This window comes from Rissa tridactyla, chromosome 3 (assembly GCF_028500815.1).
Source record: "Rissa tridactyla isolate bRisTri1 chromosome 3, bRisTri1.patW.cur.20221130, whole genome shotgun sequence".
NCBI lineage: Eukaryota > Metazoa > Chordata > Aves > Charadriiformes > Laridae > Rissa > Rissa tridactyla.
The window spans coordinates 25,001,876-25,026,546 of NC_071468.1; the positions used below are offsets into that span (position 1 = coordinate 25,001,876).

General features: G+C 43.0%; 1 long non-coding RNA gene across 1 annotated transcript; it reads right to left on the bottom strand.

Annotated features, from left to right (window-relative positions):
* Positions 1–12,689: 12,689 nt before the first annotated feature.
* LOC128907177 (uncharacterized) lies at positions 12,690–21,022 on the bottom strand. The gene is made up of 3 exons (XR_008465499.1): positions 19,767–21,022; positions 12,975–13,149; positions 12,690–12,858 (listed from the first exon to the last, which is right to left on the bottom strand). It is a non-coding gene; the product is annotated as an uncharacterized LOC128907177 (long non-coding RNA).
* Positions 21,023–24,671: the final 3,649 nt, after the last annotated feature.

The window sequence follows — 24,671 nt, forward strand, 5'->3', positions numbered from 1 at the left end:
GTGTGCATAACTCCAGTTGTCCAGTCTTCTCTAGAGAAAGAGAACAAGATGAAAATTCATTGTTTCCCCGACAAGAATATCTGAATTAAAAATGGAAGTTTTGTCATTTGCATGGCAAAGAGAGCAGGGAAAGAGAGGAAGTATTGTTAGGTATTGGTAATGTAAAAACATAAGTATGCTGTTATTTATGTAATTAGTTATTGCTTTCATTATGGGTGCAGTCTTAATGGTTATAGTATTTATGTATAATTACCTTAATATTCACTGAAATTTCCAAGTAGCTCCCTAATTAACTGTCTCAAATATATAATTACATTGCATCTTTACGCAAGACTTGCCTAATTAATGTAGTTACACCACTTCTTTGTGAATGTGCATTATTAAATGCTCTTCGCATCATTCTTCTGACTTCTTGTAATTCACGCTTTACAAAAATTAAGACCCTGAATTAGAAACCTTCATGAGCAACCAGCTCCAAAAGCAAGCGCCAGATGATCTTTTCTTAACAAAAAACAAATCTTACTAAGCCTCATTACCACTCCCTTTAACAAAAGCTTTCCATCTGGATCTGAAAGAAATCCCAGGTACCATTGTCTTTTAAGAGGGCATGAAAAATATGTTATGCATTTCAAGAGAAGAAGACTTTGCTGCCATCAAGGGTCCAAACTCCTGGACTTCTTAACTCATCTGCCAACAAGGCCATCTGGCAAAGGAATCAGGTGACTGCATGATAGCGCCCCAATCACTGGACAGTGTTGGGTGGCATTTTCAAAATAAAAAAGTAACAACAGATTTAGGAAGACTGTCATTGATGAGACTATCCTCCAAAATCATGTGGGCCATGGTTTTAAATTAAGAGCTTTGAAACCCTTTTTGCCAAGGGTTCCACCTCTGCACTTGCCACACTACCTGCCACTCTGAAGTGCCTTGCATGTCACGAGTTACCAGTGTCTCACAACTCAGGATCTCTTGCTCTAGCATGCAGTTTCTAGCTCCATAAGCAAAGGACTGAATGCCACCATCGGTCAAAAACATGCATGAAGGGAAAGTTTCAGCTCTGAAGAACTGAATTGCATCTATAGACTAATTTCCTCTGACCCTCAACATCCTGGACTGCTCAGGTAGTGACCTGAGAAGAAAGGGAGTAGGAAGAAATTCAGGGATCCTGTCTTGTGGCAAAGTTTTTTTTTTCAGGGGCCTAGCCAGAGAGGCTAGGCCAGAGGCAGTTTCTCAAAATAGGATGAGATGCACAGAAAAGTAGCAGTGTTAAGGAAAACCCAGCAGAGCTCTTACGTAACAGAACTATATCTGAATTCACCAAAAGGTAAGGATAAGATTATCAGACTGCAGCCAGGCCAAATGCCAATGAGGAATCTGATTCTGCTGGTTTCATAGGTCAAACTTGCCTTTCAGTGCATTCCAGCAGCACTGAACTCACTTGTTCACATGTGGTCAGCTTGTTCAAAGGCAATATGGTTTTCACACCCTGGGTTTTTTGAAATAGTTGGGTAAGCACCACATTTTCTGAGGATTTACGTGCTCGTTAAATGGTTACCCCAACAGTCAGGGTTTGGAGAAAATATTGCCAAGTGTATTTGTAGACTCTACAACCATTTCAGCTAGTGACTCCCATCAATAAGGCAAGTGAAGTGAGGGAAGAAACATGCTTCAAGGACATTTACTTAGCAGACATTCAGTTGGAGAACTAAGGTGAAGGCTACTGACAAAGCTATGATAAAGATAGTTACCATCTGTTCCACATAGCCTGTTTTTTACATTAGTTATCCATTTACAATGTGAAATTTTGCTTTGAAACTTATGCATGGCAACTAAATCTCAGGCATAAACGGACAAAACCTCTGGAGCTTAGGACCCAAGTTTATCAGTATTTACCATTGCAAAGTTTTCCACAACCAGATGTTAAAGACAGGCAATACAGACACATAGACCTAAGGAGATCATCCCATTTCAGCTCCCACGGGAATCACCACACACTAGTACAAGGGTATATTACATACAAACTATGCCACACAAGAGAAAAACCTAAACCTGATAACTCTGCACGGATATAGATAGAACTACTTTGGTAAGCAAAGAGTTGGCATGATTGAGCTTTACAATGCAGGCTGACATTGTCAAGTGTAGAATGTGCAGTTAAGCACCTAAATAAATAGCCTGACTTTCAGAAGTGACGAATATCAGGAAGCTGGAATAAGAGCTACTGCATGCATCTTCCAAATATCCTGCCCTACGTCCATATATTTTGGCTATTTTATAAGTACATCATGTTTTTCCATAGAAGTTCATAGTCCTAAACTGCCTATATCAAACAAATCTGTGCTTAATCAGGTTCAAGCACTGAATATCAAATCCGTCATTGCTAGCAAATCATTGCTATTTTAAAAGAGCCTCTTACTTTTTGAAATTACAGATACCAACTCATATACTGAATGCATACACTAATTAAGCACTTTGTACTGCAGTATTTTAGGTAAATGTTTAACGTATCAGTTGGGCATGTTTCAGCCAACGTGTGACATGTGCATGGAAAATACACTATCATTCCAACGTGGGTTTTTTCCACTTGTATTTTTTTTTCAATTTTGTAGTACACAGAGAGTTACTGAAATAGCTGGCCATACATCTGGGAGACAAAAAACACACACAGGAAAATACAGCAGAAGGGGAAGATTCATGAAAACAGGAAACATTAACAGGAGAGTGAAAATATGTCAAAACAAAGGAGCTAATAGACTGTCAGGACGAATGAGTTCACCAATCTGCAGAAGTTCCTCAAGAGCCTTCAGAGACCAGCAAGGTGACGTACGCCACTCCTGACACAAAAGGACAGCAACCTTTTTAACCTCCATTTTGCACACACACAAAGTATGGTGGTCTGCCTATAGACATGCCAGTTCCACACAAAATTAGTATCTCCATTTTCCAAGCCTATGCCCTACTCCAATAGGAAACACCAGCATTTAAAGAACACTGCTAATATCAAATGCAGATGCGTATGGCCACAGTTGCCCAGCGTAGGTGCTTAGACCTCATTAAAGCATCACTCGCAAAAACGCACATTTGCAGAGGACTTTTTGCTCCAACTGTGTCCATAGCCTTTTCACCAATGCTTGCACAAATAGCTTTTTATTTGCCCAAAGCTTTGTTCCTGTATTTCCAGACAGACAGTATTCATTTGCATCCTTCACATTCCCTGATGTTCCATTCAGAACAGTTTAGTCACTCACTCAGATGCTATTGATAATATTCTGTGCATTGGGCTAGTTTCACAACAGAATAAAAAATGGTAAATACCCAAAGTGAGCAGCCCTCAGACGGAGCACCGTTCACCCAAGTTGCTCAGGCAACGTTTCAGTGACAAATACAAGTGTAGAAATCAGGACATGGTGCAACATGAGGAGCTGTGAAAGCAAAGACCATTCTGCAAGAGATTAGGCAGACTTTAAAGCTTGTCAAAGCAAAGCTCCCCCTGCCTTTCTGAGGGGACCCTCAGATAGAGGGAGCCTTTGTAAGACATCATCAGCTCTTGAATCTCTATAACTATAGAAGGAAAAGCAGCCAGGTATCATCTGTACAAAGACGAGTTCCTTGTGTGGATTTTCTCAGTCTTCTTATCACAAAACAATCTAGGAGGATTTCGACTGAGGAGACGAGGTATCGCAATGCTTTGTAACAAACCAAACCCCAGCCTGTGAGAAATGAAGGATGTGAGGGCAATTTCAAATAAAAAGAAAAAAAAGCCAACAAAAAAAACAGCTCAGTGTAGCCTCACCCATTGGCTTTCTTTATCACTTGCAGCAAATATGTGGGCTCTCCCCATTTCACCATGAATATTTCCCTTAGACGCAAAGGCCATTTAGATGTATAACTCCTGTTGACTTTCAAAAGAGAGGTAAGCACTTAAATGCATTTGTGCCTTCAAAAATCTCCCCCTAGTGACACAGCAGTAAAATTAAGTTTCCAAGACTTGCAATAAAATGCATTCACCGGTGCCCTATGAAACACCCCAAATAAAAATCACACTTGCTCATGGGACTGAAAGCAGTGAACGGAGCAGGGCGTTGCTTTTACTTTTCCAGCACGCCTTGCCCTCCTCTGTCTTCTCTGGCAAGAAGAGGGAGATACCCCTGGTCAGCGTTTGCCCCTCTAGGGCAAGGGGAGCCATCGGATGGGCCCCACTGCTCTGCAGGGGCATGACGTTCCTCCCCTCCTGCCTAGGGAGAGCAGGGAAACTTTGAGATCAAAACCACAGCAGGCCTCGGACACCATGGAGGGGCTGAAGGGAGGACAAAAAGGACAAGGTGGCCAACAGAGGATACACAACAGGAGTTCTGACCAAAAATTTCCATTAGCTTCAGTCCCAAAAGTAAAGTTGCCGCCTCAAAGGCACACCCTTCATGATGTATCAACACGTGGCCTCTAAAAAGACTATGGGAGGTATCTCAGGCTCCCTGGGATGGCTGCTCCCAAGGGGCAATGCAAACGGTTGTTAGACGCCAGTCTCAGCAAAAGGTGGATCTCCAGCATGTCTCCTTATCTCACAAGTCTCCAAGAAGATAGGACATGCGGGGGTTTGCAGCTGTGATGCTGGAAATTGTGAGCTTGAGCTCTCCTCTCTGGTGTTGCAACTGTGCTGCCGTACCCATGGATGTTCCATTTTACTTTGAAAAAACATTAACACCTTTTACAAACTCCAGTTTTGGTTTCAAAGGTACCCAAAAAGTCTGCGTTGTTCACTCAAGACCTAGACACGATCACGGAGAGAAGCAGCATTCCCGGGCATCTGTCAGGCTGCAACAGATGTTGGGCCAAAAGAGAGATGAATACAGATCCTAAAAGTTCATTGTAATACAGGACCACATCGTATTACATAAAGACCTGCCCCTCTCTGACCACAGATCCCCACAATAACCGTCCAAACAAGGAACACCCCATCTCCCCCAGCTGAAAGACCTATAGCAGCTGCTGCCAAGGCTCTCCTATAAATACACACACGGCAACACGCACTTCAGACCCAGTGATCAGAAAGTATGTGTGACCCTCGCTCCAGCCCCCGCGAGTGAGCAGTACTGTGGAGCAGCACTGTGCTCAGCGGGGCACCCGGAAAGTGAATCCCTAACCACACATCTCATTTTTAAAAAGTTAACATTAACCATTACCTGAAAAGCAGCTCTTCCACAAAGTGTTGATCATTTGCAACAACAACAAAATTAGGAAACATAGCGGGGTTTTGGGAAAAAAAAGAAAAAAAAAACAACACTTAATTACATACAGTGCTGCATGACTCCACAGAGCAAAGCTTTTCTTTAAGATCTTAAGACCACCCACAAGCATAACACATGGCCTGGAACCTGAAGAGAATATCTGAACAGGGGTCTCAGCATAAGGAGGGGAGGCGGGCAGTTTTGCTTGGGCATATGCAAATGTTTGTTTCCACGGGATCAAATAAAAATTAACTATTTGTTGTGTCTGGTTATCATTTGTCAGATCTGGGGGCTGCTTGATAAAATGGGGAGAAATAAACCTTTAAAACCTGGGACACAGGAGGATTATTTGTCTGTGCGAGGCTTTAGTCACGGTTTTTGCTGTTTTATGTATGGATGTTGTGCAGGAATAGGACAACAAGGGCTTTGTTCAACTTGATCATCTCATCAAACAAGGCTAAAAGAATAAAAGTTGGGATGCAAGACTAAATGGATATGATCTGAATGCATATTTGTGTTACATCTAATACAACTAGCATCATAGATGAACAAGATCAAATAAATGGTAAAACCTGACAAAGAGAAGAATAGATGGTGTGTGGAGCCATCTGTTTTGGAGGACACCCAAATCTGTCTGAATCAGGAAGGCCAAACTACCAGCTATTCTAAGATCCTCCATTCCAAGAGTGGCCTAATACGCAACTACACAATCAGCTTCTCTCACCATCACTTTGGCTGCAACTTTTTTGTGCAATTAAGTAATTTATTCCTTTCTTCATCCTCCTGATTCTAATGAATCCAAGCCACAAACAAGCCCCAGTTGCTCCTATTCAAGGAGTCTGATTGCATCTGGCAGTAATTGCTGAAAATCCTGAAGAGGAAACAGGGAAGGAAAGCATATTGTTTGTGGGGGTAATAGGTGAAGACCTGCCTCTCTTGACCTATAATACATTAGTGTCAGTGAACATTTGGCAGCCTTCAGATGATTAGCAATGAAGATGAATCAAGCAAAAAAAGAGGTAGAAATCTGCCTCATCTGAATCGCCAGAACTGCATAAATTTGCATGTTGATTAGCTGTTCTTTTGTCTGTGTTCCTAATTATTATGACACATTATGTCTTCATCATGCAAGATTCTGATCTGTCTTGTTCAAAATGCATGTAGAAAAAAGTGCTGTTTATTGATTCAACATGTAACTTTAATTTTTATGTTTGCTTTAATTAAATACATATTTGATTGCCTTTGACTGGTGTCTCAGATTTTTTTAACTCTTATTTACTTCATCCTGTTGACAAACAAACAGGTAACCTTTCTTTATTCTCAGATCACTTGCTGATTAAAATCCTCCCCACCCTCATCCTCGTCTTCACTCACAACAACCTTTGCTTCCTTGTTAGACCAAAAAAAAAGTCCTTAGGTAACAAATGAGTGGTGAAGCGTGATATGTACAGCACTGAGCAGGATTGCAAGGACCTTAACGATGTTAACGATAGCAAAGAAGTGCATGTACTACAGGGTCAAGGTAATTTCCTTATACCATAGATTCATTAGCAATAAGACCAGTAAAGCACCTGGATACGCAGACTTTCTGATTCACGGGATTAGTTACAATAGGCCAGATCCTGCCCACACATTTTTCCATTGACTTTCATGGTAACAAGATTAAACTCCAAAGCTCCCGACCCCAGAGGAGGTGAGGTCTCCATCATCCCATTGACTCTCCTACCTGGTTCCAACAATCAGGACATTTCATCTGTTTCTGGGAACTGGGAAACTTGAAATTGACAATTCTTCCTACAAGATTTCCTCGAGTGGCTATAAGCAGCCAAATAAAATCAAAGCCAGATCAAAAAATACCATGTAATCATTTGTTGCTTTTACCTAAAACAAATTTCCAGAAAGTTTTCTTTGTGAAAAAAAGAAAGCTTTAGCAAAAAAAAAAAAAATTGTCAAATTTTGATACCATTTCAGCAAAACATTTTACTCACTCCAGAACAACATAGTTTAATTTATATTTTATCTCTTTTATTTTATTTTTTTAAATAAAATGGAAGTAATTTTGAAAATTAAACAATATTTTAAGTTGAGAAATTTCATTGTATTTCATTGTAGAACATGTTGGAAGGTTTAGAAATGCTGAAACGAAACAGGATTTTTTTGTCTTTTTTTTTTTTTTTTACTTTTTTCCCCAAATTGAAACAATTCACTAAAAGCAGCAAATTTCATGACACATTTTGATTGACCGAAAACTGCATGTTTTAAACAAGCACTCGGTTTCAGATTAAACATTTGACCCTCTGCTCTGCCTGCTAATATTATTTTACCTTCATTACACATATGCTTATTATGAACTCTGACCTGTTTGTAGTGGGGCAAACAATACTTTGCTGGAATTTTTGTTTGTTAAGTAAAAATAAACATAGTCAGTGTTGTAATTTGGAAAACTAAATAGCTCACAACTTCGCAAATAATTCTTCAGATTGTGGGTCAAATACGAGGATCATCAACTATGACTGGCTTTCTCTAAACATAAAAATTAGGTTCATGAGGGGTTTTTTTAATTTTCTAAAATCCACCCCTTCGAGAAAAGTAGTGATCAGCCTATTAAATTTTCTCTAATGGCAATAGGAACATACCAGTCAGTGTACAGATATTAATCAAAACTGTGCTGACAAAGATGCCTGAGGGTGAAAAAACCTGTATACTCAAGCAATTGATTTTGCTTTTATTTTTTTACCAGTGTACCCTTGCCAAACCAAACGAGATTTGAAACAACAATGCCTGCCATTTTTCACTGTTAATGGCACATGATTGGCTGTAAGTGTAATCAGTTGCTTGGTACCCACTAACCATCTTGGAAAACAGGTAAATGCAAATCTGTATTTGTAAGAATATAAACACGTAATTAACATGTAGCTACAGAAAAACTACCGGAACATGAAGACTTAAAGGCTTTGACATAAACCCACAAGGCAGGAAGAAAAAAGTTGTTGCTTATTCAGGTTATTCATGTTTATTTTCCTTGGTGACAAGAGCATTTGGTCTCAACCTAGCAGTAAATTGTAGCCACCGCCCTGGACTTCCATTACAGTATTGACATCCAGAAGTAACCAAGGAGCTGAAAGAAATCTCACTCATGGATATAAATAATCATAGGGAGATAAATCGGGGCAGCTAATAGGCTTTCTCTTTTCTGTAATTGTCTTCCTAAAGCACTTCAGCACACACTGATCTGCACAGAGGCACGACAGCTCTGGGCTCACCCAGCCTCCGCAGCAGCAGAGCACAGCCGGACTTGGCTGAGTGTGCTGCAAGTGGAGGCAAAGTGCAATGGACAAGTGGGTCCGGCTGGTGTGGGCAATGTGGTGCAAGCCAGTACTCCCCGCCTCTGACCTGCAGCACTGGCCTGTGGATGGGGCACCCACGCAGCTACCACCACCACCCTGGGGCCAGGACCCCCACTGCGCGCTGCCATCACCAGCAGCAGTACATACATCTACTGCAAGAATCATAGCGGACACACGGTTTTCATTCATTGCAGAAGAGATCGTACTGATGAATGAATGCAATGCCATCCCCCCCCCGCCATAGTCCTTTCCTACAACTTAATTAACAGGAGGGACCCGCCACTTCCTCATAAGTGGAACTGAATTCAGCTTCGTTACAGGATCCAAAGACCAAATAGTTACATCTTCTGTAAATGCTTCCCATTCCCTCCTCCCCATCCTGTGAAAAAGCAAGGGCATTCTTTTACATCTGGCCAAACTTATCTCCATTTTAAAATCCTAGAACGTGCTCTCACGCAGCTGATTGAAGGAACGGGAATTTGCCAATGTGTTGACAGGACAGGGCCGTTGGCTGCAGTGGCTGCACCTCAGAACTCGCTCTGTTTCAGTATCCATTTGTCCTGGATTTAACCTGGTGACACTATCTGGCTTCCTCATGCTGCCATCTGTCCAGGATTTCTCCAGAGCCTATCCCAGAAGGCTGAAGTCTTGAAAGAGGGGAGCCACGGGACACCAACCGAGAACTGGCAACCTGTTGGGAATTGACTGTCACCCAGTCTCAAGGAAATCTATCCTGCAGACATGAGTTCTTCCTAAGATCCAAGAGAGTTACCAATTCCCAAGAAAGCTTCTACAGCTGCTAGCCAAAGGGCAGCTTGGACTAATCCTGCTAGAAGTGAATCTTTTAGATCTGGATTCAAGCCAGGAGGTGGAACTGGAGCTATTTGAGTGGCATTGATGGATGATACCCTCCTGTCAGTGGGGAGAGGGCAGACATCCATCCTCATCCTCCTTGACTTCAGCATTAACCATGAGATATTGCTGTCTCATCTGATGGGTGGCAGAAGTCCAGGGTAATGTACTAAAATTATTTTGAGTCATTCCTGCTGGGACACACTCCGTGACTTGTGAAAAAACATTATCTCCAGCACTACACTCCTTTCTCTTCTGGACTCCCGATCCGTATTCTTTGTGGTGCTTCCCTGTGTCTACACAGAGCCACTAGGTGACCTGGCATGGACTGAATTGCCAGAAGCAGTTAGGTGAAATACAGCTATACCTAAATTTCTGTGTATACACACACACTGCTACCGCCAGCACGGCAGTGGAAGAAAAGCAACTGGTTAAATCCAAGCAAAACAGAGGTAAGACAGATGGGAGACAGGAAAGCATCTTTAAGAGCTTGTCACTTGAGTGCACTATGCCTGGCATGAGGGTGCATTTCCACAATTGGTGTGTTTGTTTCATAATTTAGGAGTGCTCTTGGATTTGCTACTGATGCTAAGTTTTCCCATAGCAGCCTCTGCAAGTAACACTTCTGTTCTCTTCCATTGGCTAGGAGGCTCTCTGCCACCCTGGCAGGTGATGACCTTGTCTCCGTTATTCATGGCTGTGTCACTTCTCAGCTGGACTATAGTCATTTGAAATATGCAAGCACGCAGCATTCATGCTTAGAAAACTTCATTTACTGCTGCAATGCATCTCTTCAGTGACAAAGGCATATCAAACCTGGCAATGGGCCTGGCACCAGCTTCCCATGGAATTCCTAATTGAGTTCATGGTCTTCATTCTTATCATCCTCATCACATATAACACTTTGTATAAAGCTGCAGCGAAGGAAACGTTTGACAGATTCGCTCCACTAGCCCTATGAGCTCTCTGCAGAAAGAATCATACACATCTGTCCAAAGCCCTCAGCCTGTGGATTGAACATCTTCAGGGAACGCAAACCTTCAACTAACTTCCTCTCCATCATAAGGCATATTTCTCTGACTTGCATAAATAACAACAGCCGAAACACAAAACGAAGATGCTCCATATCCACTTCTCCCTTGGCAGGAAGGAGGGAGAGGGAATCGATGCATGACTGATGCACAGGTATGAGGCTTAGCATAGGGTACGGGGAGCTGGCTATTATGGAGATGAGCCACATGAGTTCACACCCCACCAGCTGACTACTGACCTCAGCCACCAATGACCCATTCCTAGGCCCCTCTCCCTGTCAAAATCTCTTTGTTTTGCTGCATGACCCCATCAGAAGGCTCTGACAAACAGTGCAGTGTCCCTTCCTGGAGGACTTTTTCCACAATGCCCGTTCCCTGTGACAGACTCTCACTCTGCAGATAGCACCAGTCCCACCAGCAAAGCCAAAGCCTGGTTGGCATAGTACGGTTGGCTTGTCATGGCCCTGGCCCCGGCTGCGCTCTGCCTCCCAGGACAAGGTGTCTACCTGGGGGGAGCCGACATGCAAGGCACACACTTAGGTCAGCAGTCCATATTGGACCTGTCACACCGGGGAGTTAACATGCGTCCGACTGGAAGGAAACCAAATCTGTCTCACCCAGATACTAAACTGCATGCATCAGCTCTATTTTTATTGTATATATTTTCCTTGTTCAAATAAGGAATTTACGTTGGTTCTGTACCTTGCCAGCCCCTCAGCACGGCTATTATTAACTGAGAGTGTAAACATTCTTCTCAGCATAGTAAACATGGTTTTAAAGTATGTTGGCAGGTCATTCGGCCTTTAAAATCACATGTTCTCTGAAGCACGAACCTTAATCCAAATAAGACTTTTTTTAATTGATTTTTCAAGTGCTGCCATATTTTTAAAGCATTGTTACAAATCCCATCTTCAAATAGTGAGCTATGGCTGAGTCCTGCAATCTAAAAAGATCACAGCAGATGATGGTAGGTCACGCTACCAGGAAGCACATGGAAATTATTTACTGTAAAAAATCTAGGAAATATGAAGATCTGCATAAGAGATGAAAGCACTTTGCTTAAGAGCAGCATTTGCTGAAATTCACACTGATTAAATTATTGTGGCAAGAGTCACTTTTTGGAGGTTTCCTTACTCACAGCTAACTTACAAGTCACTCATAATGCGGCTATTCCTAAGTATGTCTATATTTGGGGAACTAAGTATTGTAATGCACCTTTTTTTTTGCTGTAAGTACTCTTTATCTTCAGGGAAGACTTCTACCAATGTAATGGTCAGTTAGAGGTATTTGTTTTTCCAGTGTATTTGAACTAGTACAACTCCTAACGTACACCAGAATAAAAGTATTTATACAGTATGGCTCTACTTGCCTTGATTCTGTACTTGCAGTAAGAAACCACTGACACAAAGCATCTTTCTATCAGCTGAATCGTACCCACACAGTAGAGGTTGTGTTAACTTAATCAAGCCTGCATGATCTAGGACAGATTAAGCAAAGCTTGCTTAAAATGTCTGCAGCTACCTGCTTGTGATCTTCCTTAGGGAGAGGGATCACCAAAGCCACCACCAGTCCCTGGGGCACAGGTCTCTGCTGTGAAAACCAGAGAAGCAGATACTCTTTGAACAGACCCAGCGAAAGAAGTTGGCAGAGAAGGTATAAGTCACAACAGGTTATGTTCGACCATGCATGTTTTCCAGCCCTATAAGCCCTTCTAAGATTTTGGTGAACTGATTTTTTTTAAAGTTCAGCCGGAGCATTTTCAACTATTTTTGTTAGTGTGACTCACTGAAATTTCAAAATCAAATAAATGAGAGGAAAAAAAAGGACCTTTCCTTTCCAAGGTGACGAGACTCATATTGAAACTTCTGAAAGCCATAAAGTTTGACAGATACAGCCTACCCACTCAAAAGAAGAAAGAAGCATCTGGGGGAAGCAGCATTTCCTGACCTTCCCATATTCCTGCATAAGGGCCTTACCTGGCTTTATCCTCCATCAGTCTGTCGAAATCGCACCACCTCCTTCTCCTTTCTTTTCCCAAAGCCTGGAACAGCTCAGAGAATATGCGGCTGCTTCATTCTCACTATAATCATTATTATTATTTTGGTCCTGAGGCGAGGTGAGACCTCCAAAAGCGCCCAGCATAGGCCATGCCTGGCCGCCCCCGGCCCTGAGGCGTCCAGAGGGGCCTCCCCTCTGCCAGGGCCGTGGCCCCCGCGGGCTGGAGACAAGCCAGCAGGTTCACCCGCACCCACCCTCCTTTTCTGAAGTTTTGGGAGGAAAGGGGAAAAACACAAACCTGAAATTACCTCAGGAGCCAATAAGCATAAATGCCACAGGGAGCTGTGTGGACGCAGGCCATTATGGCTTTAAACGTGGACTCTGGCAGGGGGCAGCTAAAACGCTCTGAGGGACAAAGTTACAGACAGAAATACATATACCGATAAGTGGCTGGTAAATTCCTTGAAAGTGGAGGATTTTCTCCTCCCGTGGATCCTGGGTGGCCCTGGTGGGAGGGTTACCTCAGCGGGCCACTGCTGTGCCCCCGGGCAGGAGGGAGAGGCATGGTGGCAGCAGCAACGGCACGGCTCCGGCCGGCGGCGGCGGGGCTGCCTCTGAGAGAAACACCGCTTTTGGGTACAGATTGTTGTTCCTCATTTCCCTTTGTTTGCCATTGTAATCTCCGTAGTCATTCTCCTTGATAAACAAACAAGTGAAAAGATGCAATGAGGTGTAAGAATAGATTTGCACAGGGCAGACAACTGAACATTTAATTTATTTACCTCTCCTAACAGATACCTGGGGTGACATTTATTAATAAACGGCATTATCAGGTGTCTGATATGTAGCTCACAGAAATTAATTACCCAGCCCATGGTAAAACCATAACAAGCCTGCAGTGCTGTAACATTTGTGCTAATTGAAAATGAGATAAGTGCTGTGGGTGCAATTTGCATTCAATGCAGTGTATTAATTATCTTCAGTTCTCTTCATGATAAATATACCTGACTGAACCACTCTGCTAATTTACTGGGTAATAGAGTCATAAGTGGATTCCCTTAGGTGACCAGCTACAGGCATCGGGCTCTTTGCAACGTCAAGGCCTTCCTCTTTTCCAAGCACTTAAATGGCTTAGCAAACACGGTACGCTTTTTCTTGCAGGCTGCCTTGGAAGTACACGGCGGCAAACTCTTTTTGCGGCCCCCACGGCTGCTCAGTACAGAATTAGGAAACAACACCGCTCGGCCCGGGACTCCTGTACTCCGTAAAGTCGAAGAGGAGGTGGGCTCGCCTCCGCCGATGGCGCGCCGCAACGTTTATGGCAGCTCCACGAGGAAAGGCCTTTCCCCCTCCCCACTCCTCATCCTCCCCTCCCATTCATTTCACAGTCAGGTTATCGTGGGATTTAATTACATTTTGTGTGAAATATAAATTAATTGACTCTTGTAATACCCATAATGATCAGGAAAATTCAGATTTAAAGATACCGTGTAGTTCCAGTAGATTAAGGCACTAATTGTTCCGCTCTCACCGACTATGATTTATGTGGGGATCAGGTTACAAAACCAATATGTGCTCGAGTTAAAGCTCTGCGGTACCATACAATTAGGACGAAAGCTTTTTGTAAATGGGCCCAATAATGCAAAAAGCTCTTCGCTAATCCTGGTCTTTTTAATTCAGAGGTCACGCATTGTCTAAGGCAACCGCTTATACTGTACACAGCCACTGTCCTTTATTCACCCTCCTCCTCTTTAGCTTGGGTATCTGAATTCGCCACTAACCTTGGATGTGCTGTTACTAATTTCAGGGTAGGTGATGGCAATGCAAGGAGATCAGGGCCAGCCCTTTGCCGTGCTGCCCCTGGAGCAGCCTGGGCACGTTGTGACTGAGAGGTGATATCTGCCTCCCCCGGCTCCCCTTCAGCTTGCAGGCTGCAGATGGGGTCAGCTTTTGGGCTCCGCTGTCAAGTAAGCGGACATCCAGGGCAGCAGACGGATGGAGGTGACAGTCACTCTCGCAGATGAAGGGGCCAGGAGGTGGTGAGCAAACACCTCAGCCCCAGGAACAGGCAGTCACGGCCCAACCGGCTGGGTGGCAGCCCTGCAGGCAGGGAGAAGGGGCAGAAGCAGAGGAGGGGGGGACAGGCTCTTCTCCCCTTCATCCCACCTACCCCACAGCCAGAGGCACTTGGTTATCTTCATGCAGCCAGGTGCTTTTCCATCGTTTTGTCCTTGTCCATAGAGTGCTAAAATTATCTTAGTTTTCCCTGTTGAGCATTACCAGGACAGCTCTCCACCACTCTCCATCAACTACAGGATACCCAATATTGTGAATGTGTGCTCACAGGGCAGGAGGAGGCATTGGATGGGCATGCAGTCAGTGTGCCAGAGCAACTAAAAGGTGAGGAAGATCCATTCAATACCAGAAGAATCAGTTTCAAAAGAGGGTCTTAGGGCAAAAAAGCTGAAATTTCCCTTTTAAAACAGCGAAGGCTCTCCAAGCTCTTACTCTGTTTCTAAGCACATCAACTGCAAATACAAGTTAGTTTCCCAAAACATTTTGTGTGGCTGCCCAAATACTCTTTCCTTCTTGAGTTTGGTCAATCTAATACAAAAGGAGCACCGTAACATGTTAGAGCTATTTTTAACATGCTGATATGATCTGTGCCAGAGACCTTAGCAGTGACATCTACAAAGGCATCAACTGTACCTCCCCAGCCCTTTTCTCATTTTCTGGTAAGGAATTCTTTGGAAAGATAAAACCAAAGAAATCTTGTTTCTTAGAAAACTGGAGGAGGGGGGTAGGCTAGCAGTAGCATTTGGTCCAAATGACAGTCAAAATCAGAATTCTTATTTTTCCCATTCAGTGGGCAGAGGGAAGGAAAACGTGGTGGAATAGGCAGTTCTCCCAACCCAAAGCTTTCCTGAAATAGTTACATTGCTACAAGGACAGCAGGGCCTACCTGATGAAGAAGGATCTTGTAATGGCAGTGTACTGGAGGGGCTCCTCAGCCCAGAGCGAGGACAGGGTTATCCCACCCAAACCAGAGCTGTCTGATCCCATTGACATCTGGAAACAAGCAGGTATGGGGCAACATGCACTGCAGCCACCTTTGCTTTGCCATCCACTCCTTTTCATCCCCGAGGCCCAAGCTGGGCTCCTCTCAGCTGTAACTCCCCACATGGGCTATAAATTCTTTTTCTAAAGGAAGAAAAAGCCCAGTGAGGTGGGGGAGCCACAGCGTATCTGCAGTGCTCAAGGACCCCCAGCACAGATGACCGAGCTGCATCCCTAGCTAAAGGTGTCGCAACACCTGCATCTCTCACCACCACGCAGCCCACCAGCAGCTTCAGCAGTGTCGCAGCCCATCCTGGTGCCAGGGGGGCGGCTGCTGCGGTGTGCTGCAGGGGTGTCAGTGTCCCCACCCCTTGGGAAAATAGGACACCGCAGAGCGCAGACACGCAGCTTGCCCAGAGGTGCCCCGCAGGCTGAGGCAGGGCTAAAGCAAAACCCTGCGCTCCTGCATCCTGGTTTTGTGCTTCATGTATCAGACCCCACTGCCTTTGCACAAGTGCAGTGGATAAAACACTTTCCTGTTTCAGCAAAGCCAGCACTGCATTAGAATAGGACGTGAGGTGCAATAGAAAAAGCGGGGGGAGAAACATGAACAAAAAAGTCTTAACTTTTTGCGTGAAGCACACATTTGCTAAATAGAAACCTAATGGCATTATTGTAGCTAAAAACAGAGACTTGAAAATGCTGTATACATTATTATGCTCATTATCCACCAACTGCAAGAATGCTGTGCTAAAACTAACTCAAAACACCTCAGGTAAGGTAATTGCTACTAATGGATTTGAAGTGTACAAAATTGAGCATTATTACACAGACATCACATTCTCGACTTGGTGAAGCTGTTGGATATTGTAGTTACCAGCTCACTCATCTCTCGATCGGGGAGAGATTTGAGGAAAAGGGCAAGCTCTCTTTCATTCAGCACTGGAAGGAAAATTCAACAACACAATATTACAGCAGCCTGTTTGTACCTCTGTGGTTAAGATGGGGTCAGTGCTTGCTTTCTAAACCAATGCTTCAGAAAAACATCTACAAAAATTTGCTCCAGAAGTAAATGTCTCGGGAAAGATCTGAGAGTAAACTTTGCATTTGTAAACTTTTGCAACTGGTAGGTCTAAAGGAAAGAATGGGACAGGAGCCTGCAAAATTATTGTAAATGAGGGGAGCCATGAGTCCAAGTGACATATTCTGATGCAAATTAAGGCCTGGCTCTTCGAGATATCTTAAGGCACTATAAAGCCCTGCTGCCTAAAGACAGAAGACAGAAAATGATCTTCATAGACCCCCTCCTACATAGGGGGATGCCTGCAGGTCAATGACTGCAAATGTGAACTTTGTCAAAGCCCAGGTTTGTTTGAAACAAGAAATTTGATTAACCTACTTGAAAAATCCCATATAACAAAATACATCTAACACATTTAGTTTGCTTGATACCTTTCAGGGTGGGCAGGATTAATTTTTTTAAAATGAGTGACTATGGATAAAGATCCATGATTCCAAACACCAGTTTAACTGTAGCTACATCAGCAGCCTCCAGGTTATCCTCAAAACAAGTGGCTCCCAGGAGTTTTGATCTCTTTCATGAAAACTAAAAATAAACTCTACCAGAGCAAATGCTTTTCTAATCTTTGAGAAGTTAGGATAAGGTCATTTCTTATCTTAGTTACAACACCAAAGCTACGAATTTGTGTTTGGATAAAATTATGTAAACTATTATCATTTCAGTTAATATGTAGAAAGAGTATGTGGCCAGTACCTAACAAGTTTCAGTTCCTTATGATTATCTTGGGGGAAAGAAATTAAAAAGGCCGTGTATGAACAGGATTAAAGCAGTCTCTATCCGAGTAAAGAAAGCACAAAGAAATTTGAACTCACAGCTGCAGCCGAAGGCAATGGGAGCTGTGCTTTGAACAGATAACAAGCTAAGTCCTCTGAAAAATCAGACCATACATCTCAGATTGGGAACTTAAAATTAGTGAATACTTTTGTACTTAATCTCTTTCTGCCTCAGTTCTTCATCATGAAATGGGGATAATGCTACCACCCAATGCCTCACTGCAGTGCAGTGAAAATAAGTTCATTAATGTTTATGAAACATTCAGTTACCATAGTGATGAGTTCTATAGAAAAGCCCATGTGGAAATTAATATTTCTGTCTTCAGAGCAGGGTTTGAATAGAACACATTTAGTAAGGCCTGGGGCCACACAATGAGGAGAAAAGAAAACAGTAAATAACTTGCCATTGAAAAATAAAAACAATAATCAAATCAAAATGGCCTGTTAAATGAAATAATTTTTTAATAGAAATTTTTCATTTTGGTAAAAATGTTGTTAAAAAAATCCAAGGTTTTTTTTGCTTTGAACTTTCACTCCTCTAGTTTTCTGCTTTCGTCTTGCTAGCATGGGGGAGAGGGGTTCACCATTTCAGAGCCACTGTCAAAACTAGAACCCCCCCATTTTTTTTTTTTCTTTCAAGTTGTTTTGCAGTCAAAAATGTGGTCTTTCCCTTAGGAGAGAACATTTGCCAAAAAGCAAGGAAGAAAAATCTGAATTCTCCATCAGAATACACCTGCCTTTCATTGAAATAGATTATTCAGGGCTTTCTCCCTCTTCTCTGCTTTACTCTTTGCTCTTTTATACATTTCTGCCATTGCGTCCAATAGAAATACAGTGGGAGAGTCTTCTGTAGCAGCTTTATTTTCATTTGGTGACTATGCTCTTCTCTGAAAAAAGAAGTTTTGAAATGTTACAGAATGACAACATTGAGGTGGGAAGAATAAACTACTGGAATTATTTATTGAGTTCATGTATTGATTTGATACCAAGGCTGGGTTGCTTACCTGCTTTTTCTTTCTGATGAGTAACACTGTTGTCCTGTTAATTACCAGTTATTTTAAAACTATTATTAACAGTTTTAAAATATAGAATAATAGAAATAAAATATTTCTAATGTTCCTTTAATAGGAAGCAGAGGATCCTGTTCACTCATGCTGAACTTCCACAAAAGAGAAACCCCATGGTGCGTGGCTACAATTGCCATGAAACCCTGGTTAGCCTTGCTTAGCCTTACCGGGGGGTGCCTCTGCCCCCCCCTTGTTAGCACAGGGAGACGCTCCTAACGTACGTGTATAAGCTGCGGAGCTTGGCCTGGGAGCCAGCACTCCCGGCAAAAGACGATATTTCTAGTTAAGCACAGTGTCAAATGGGCTCGTGCAATCCACAGTCCCAAAATCCTGTTAAGACCAAGACATTAACAGGATTTTGAAAACAATAAATAAATATTTTAAAACCCATAAATTTTAACAACAGTTCAAGCAGATCTAGTTAAAGCCTTTCAACTAAACAAAGGTAAGACGGGTATAATCTTTTACATTTCAAGCCAAAGTCTGAAACTAATTGGACTTTGCAGGAAACTCCACCTACAAGAAAATTATTTCATGGTTCTTTATTATACAGATGCAATTCTCAGGCAGGCCTGGTGCTGAAAACCAGTGAAGAACAGGCGCTCGATTCGGTGAATGCGGATTTTATTTCAGAACACCTACACTTCTGCATGGCACCTCAGGCTAAGGAAACAGCAGCATCGCTAGTGCTGTGTTCTTGCTGGGACATGCCGGGAGAGAAAGAGCAGCCGTGCCTGGACCTTCAGCATCTTATTGCAGGGGGTGGCCTTGCCCCACAGGCAAGGACCAAACGAGCCCACAGCTATAAGCTTGCCCCTTTGCGACAGAAAATAATGCTGGCCTTTTTCACAAACTTCAGGAAACTTCCCCAGGCTGACAGAAGCGTTAATGTTTTCCCTTAGGAAAAGCTCTTCTAAGCCGAGGAAGCCTAATTATGAGACCTGCAGTCTGCTACACAGAGCTCTTGTACCCAGAAATGATGTGAGGGACAATTGCCAGGACTAAACATTTAACGCATCAACAGGTGTTACATGTTATGCATCAATGAGGTGTACATCACTGAAACATAAAGACCTAGCAAGCCGGCAGCACAACTATCAACCAGAACAACACAGCCATAAAATCCTAATTAGACTCATACACTTGTTATGGACATTTTTATTTATTGACATGGTCAAATTAACAGGCAGCAGCATTTTATTTTAATGATAGCCTTGAAATCAGCCCAGGAAGAAAGTTAGCATTAACATCCAGATACTGCATGCCATCCACATTTAGCCACATGAACGTATATTTTAAAATAATAATTAAATGTTGTCACCCTAATTACGTTACCTTGAGCAGGTGAGAGAAACCAAGTTCTTTATCAATGCGTATCTTGTTTGTTCTATTCCCCAGCTGTACAGAAAAACCACCCAGCAGCAGAAATTCAGCCAGCTTCATAGTTTTACGTGCGCACAGCCACGGGCCTGATCCCTGCCTGCTGGAAGGAGCAAATTCAGGCAAGTGCCAGGAATAAATAGCTTTTATCAGAACACGGCCAGCCGGGGTTTATCTAAAAGTGCCCACAAGTTTGTGAGCAAGATTGGTTGCCCCAGAGGAAAAGTATACTTATTTATATACTTCCAAAAAGCAGTTGCTTTACTGAATGAATTATAAGTTGTGGCTATAAAGATTTGTGTCCATCACCGTGGAGTGGCAGACTCTGTAAAGCAGACAAGATGCAGTTGCCATTAAATACTGGCGCTAGCTTGGCCACGCAACAGTTTACAAGGCAGGGGGGAATATCTCAGCATGTTTATTATTGGAGGGGGGAATTTAGACGGCCAGCCTAATCGTTCCTTGAGATAGGTAAAGAGAAAGGAATTGGGCAGCAGTACGGTTAGCAACTGGGTTAGAGAAAGCACACAGAGCAAAGGAGAATAAAAAACATTTTGCAAGGTATTTTAAGCAAGTTTGCATTTCACTGAAAATCGTAGAAGTTCTTTGGAAATGACGCACTTTTGGAAATTAAATCATTGCTTCATGCATATAAAACGTACTCAGTGTAGGTGCCTTCACAAACCAGATTCCCCATTTTAAAACTTCTCTTTTATCCACCTTAAACAAGAATATTCCAGAAATTGCAAAGGAAAACTGGGAAATGATCTGTGTGTAATAGCTGAACCAAGCAAATTGCATATTTTGCATGAATTACTATAATGTGCTCTGCTTGTTGGTAATTTCTGTTGTATACAAAGGATCACAGTTGCAAAAAGTACCAACATCCCACATTCAAAAGTGATTCAGGAGTCTAATTTCATAGTCCAAAATGCTGAGACACTTAAAAAATACAGCTTGAAATCATAGTTCACTTCATCAAGCTATAAAGTTTCACACTAAATCCTGCTCCGTAGCTTGGATATAAGTTGAAAACTGGAGAAAGAGAAAAGCACTTTTAGGGGTTTCCTTGGTTCTTTTGACTTGGCACTTACACATATGTGTGCGGATAAACCCACCTGAATCTGTGTGTTTTTAAAAAAAACAAACAAACAAACAAAAAAAAACAACAGCGAAAGAACCAGAAAAGCAATTTTCACTTCAATTTTCACTGAAAGATTTTGGTTTCTTTGGGGAAGAGCAGGCCTGCAAGCTTACGTGAAAAAATGTTTTGCACAGCATTTTTAATTAAAAAAAAAAAAAAAAAAAGTTGAAGGTGGGAGAAGGATCCAATCTCTGCCCGTGAGGGAGAAGGGGGAGGGCAGGGTGGGCATCTCGGGCTGCAGCCGCAGGTGTGAGACAGGGCACGGGGCAGGCAGAGCAGCTGCCCCCCCTCTGCAGGGGGCTAAATTACTGTCCCCAGAGATCTTCCCTGTCCTGGCCAAGTCAGGGTACAATTTTATAGCCTTTCTTCAAGTGATAGCAATATCTGGGGGGAGGGCCAAAAATGGGGGGGGGGGGAAGGCAGTTTCCAGTATTTGTCATTATTATAGGTTATATATACAGGAAGAAAGTTAATTAAGCTTTAAAAAATCCATCACACATCAATGGGTGCATTTTAATGAGTACAAAAAGTTGAGGTGTTTACTGCCAATTAAAGTGGTTTTTAAATAAGCATTAATTAACACAGAAATTCAGAAGAAAGTTATACCTTGTCAAAGAAAGGCCAGTGCAGGCTATGCCCACTTCTGCTCCCATTCATACTCAGATAGTAATTACCACCAACCCTATATTTTCCATAATAATGAGGAGAGGCTGTCATGGCTGTCAAACAAAAACAAAACAAAAAAAAAAAAGGTAGTGCACAAAAATACCCTCAAACTGAAGTAAACTTTTTTTTAGCGCCGAAGCCAGAGGAGACGGCAGCGTGGAGCAAGGCAGGGAGTGGGGCAGTCAGACGGCCACACCATGGGCAGCTGCCCACGCACGGCCCCTTCCCGGGGAGCACAGACCTGGCTGCATGGGGGGAAGCCTCCCCAAACTGGGGTTACGGCCTCCATCCGGCTGAAGAAAGACCAAAGAAAAGCCAAGGAACAAGCAGTTTCATCCCTAGGGCTTCACCTCGTGGAGGAGCTGGCTCTCCTGTGAAAGCCCAAGGAGCTGGGTTTTTTCCACAAGCAAATGCTGCCAGATTCACTCCCTGCTTCCCAAAGTCGGGTCAAAGCAATCACTGAAAATAAGTTCAGTTTGCATGTGCACTTCCAGCTGGTGCAACTGGTGACATGGAAAGCGGTTTGGGCAGCGCTCCTCCATTCTTTAAGGTATTCTTAACAATTTGTTGGGAGTTTCAGCTGTATTTCAACTAGTGTCAGTCCCTGAGTGGGGAGCAAAGGGAGCAAATTCTCCCATCACTAATCAGTTACATCTTTAAATATCTTAGGAAATATCTTATCCCTCCCCTAATGTGCATCTGAGGTGCCAAATAAGATTTTTAAACTGCCTTACTGAGAATGGATTCTCTCCTCAGTTCCCCAGCTGCGGAGAAACAAGAACCGTGCTGCCTTTTCAGACGACAGGAGAAACGAGTCCCGTTCCCAGTACCCTAACAAGTTTCGGACAAATCTTCAGTGCAGTGTGTTTCAAGTTAATTAAAACAAAAAGAAACATAGAGAAGAAGGATCTAGATACGCACAGACTCCTGTTCTTCATGTCCCTGTCCCCTGGCAGGTCGTTCGCGTGAGTTGTGTCACTCAGAGAGTGCGCAGTGTATTTCTTGTGCCTATCGGGCAGTATCTGGGTGCCTTTTTCCTATACCATGTCCTCAGGCGATATCTGCAGCGAAATAAAAGGAGAACATTAAAGCCTAGGGAAGCTTTGTTGAACTTCGCTGGACAGGGCCTTCAGATCTTGCACTAATCTTTCTAACATATCCGATGGGGCTTGAGAGGAATATTTTATTGCTAGAAATAGTTGAGCGATTACTTCAGAGAAAGGACGGACGTAACACAAAAGAGTTTCCAAGTACCGACAGGAAGGAGTGTTGCTCATGCGAAATTCCACATTAGGCGCTACAATAATAATAAAAAACCCACCGGCCCTTGTGATGTCTGAACTCCCCGACACTGATATATGGAGAGGGGAACAGAGGAGGAAAAAGACAGAGAGAGCAAAGCAAATATGCCGGGATGCTTACGAGCAGAATACAGGAGCCAAGTGTCACAAGTTGACCCTTTGTGTTTGCACTGAAATTTGACCAGTCCAGGCAAAATTCCTTTCGCGGTTTATACCTGGTTTGATTTTTGTTGATAATGGCTATTTCTCACAGCGTTGTGACATTTAATGCCGTTTAATCAAGACTTCAGAGAAGGAGTTACAATTTTAATCACTAAAAAAAAATTCATTGTTACACATTTATGTTTTCCTTAGATGGATTTGACCCAGCTCTGATTAAGGGCTGTAATACATAAGCGTTGTGCATACAGAGGCACAGCAGGAATACAGCTTGCTTCATAACAAATGAGCTGCGCACATCCAAGGAAAACGCTCGCTCCCTGATGACTGCAGAAGAGCCCTGGCCCGTCCCATGCGAGAAAACCCCTCAGGCTTCCCGGCAGCAGAGCTGCACATGGCGGCGATATCGGTGGCCTCCCTGGGGTGCTTGTGGCTGCGGTCACCTGCTGCTCAGCTGGTGATCAGCTAGATCTGCTGTACATCGTCTTCAGACTCCCACCACAGAGACACCCAGACACCAGCACATTCAGGTGTTTCATCATTCAGGAACAAGGAAAACAAGTGAGAAAACTGTAGTGGATATAAATCATCTGCAACTTACTTATTACAGTGAGTATGGCACCGGGCGTGAAGCTTCATTACTGTGAAGCACCTAAAAAGCACCTATTTAGGTGTGTATCAAGCACCTAAAGAAGAGATTGAAGTGCCAATCGCATCACGATCAATAGTACCAAAGACCGAGGCTTCGGCCCTGTTTTTTCAGGCCCTCTGACATGAGGCTATTTGAACTGTCAGTGCTCTGAGGCTGGGGATGCTCCTTCCTTCAGGCTTGCATACAGGTTGTACAAGATCACAACATGAAGACAAAACAGTGGTATCTCCCTGAACACAGAGCAGACTTTTTTCTCTCATCCACCAGCCCTGTGGCTTGGTGTCTTTCTCTGGCAGGTCCACGTCATGATGGTTGGGATGGGGACCATGCCAGCCCCACTGCTGGCAAGAATCATTGGTGTTTTGGTTTTTATACCAAAATCCTGTTTAAAAAAAAAAACAGTGGTGACAACAGACACATTACCAACAGCACGGTTGAAAGGTGGAAACCTGAAGAAACCTGACCTACTTTCAGCCACCTTCTGGAAGCTCTACTGACTCTGCTCTGAAGGTGGACTCCAAATTCAGCCGACTGTGCCGGATTTCTGCGCTTACCTCTCTTCAGTCCCCAAAAAAGGCTAACTTCTCTGTTGTTCTTTGCGGCTGTCATGAACTTCACAATTATTTAAGTGGCCAATTGATCTATTTTATTAATTATATGTAAAGATAAGTTGTTATTCCTCTTATAATGATGAAAGATGAAGGGCAGAAGGAAGGTTTTGTTGAAAAAGACCTCTAGCTGAATGTTGGCTTGTGTCCTGAGCCAAAAGAGTTTGTATTGTTTCCAAAGCTCTTAATTATATTCAGAATATTGGGGTTTTTTTTAATATTTCATATTCATCTGGAAGTATTTTCATTAGCCACATAAACTTGTGCAGCTCTTGGGCCTCAACATACAAGCTATGGGTAGGTACTAAAAAGAAAGGAACATGTTTTTAA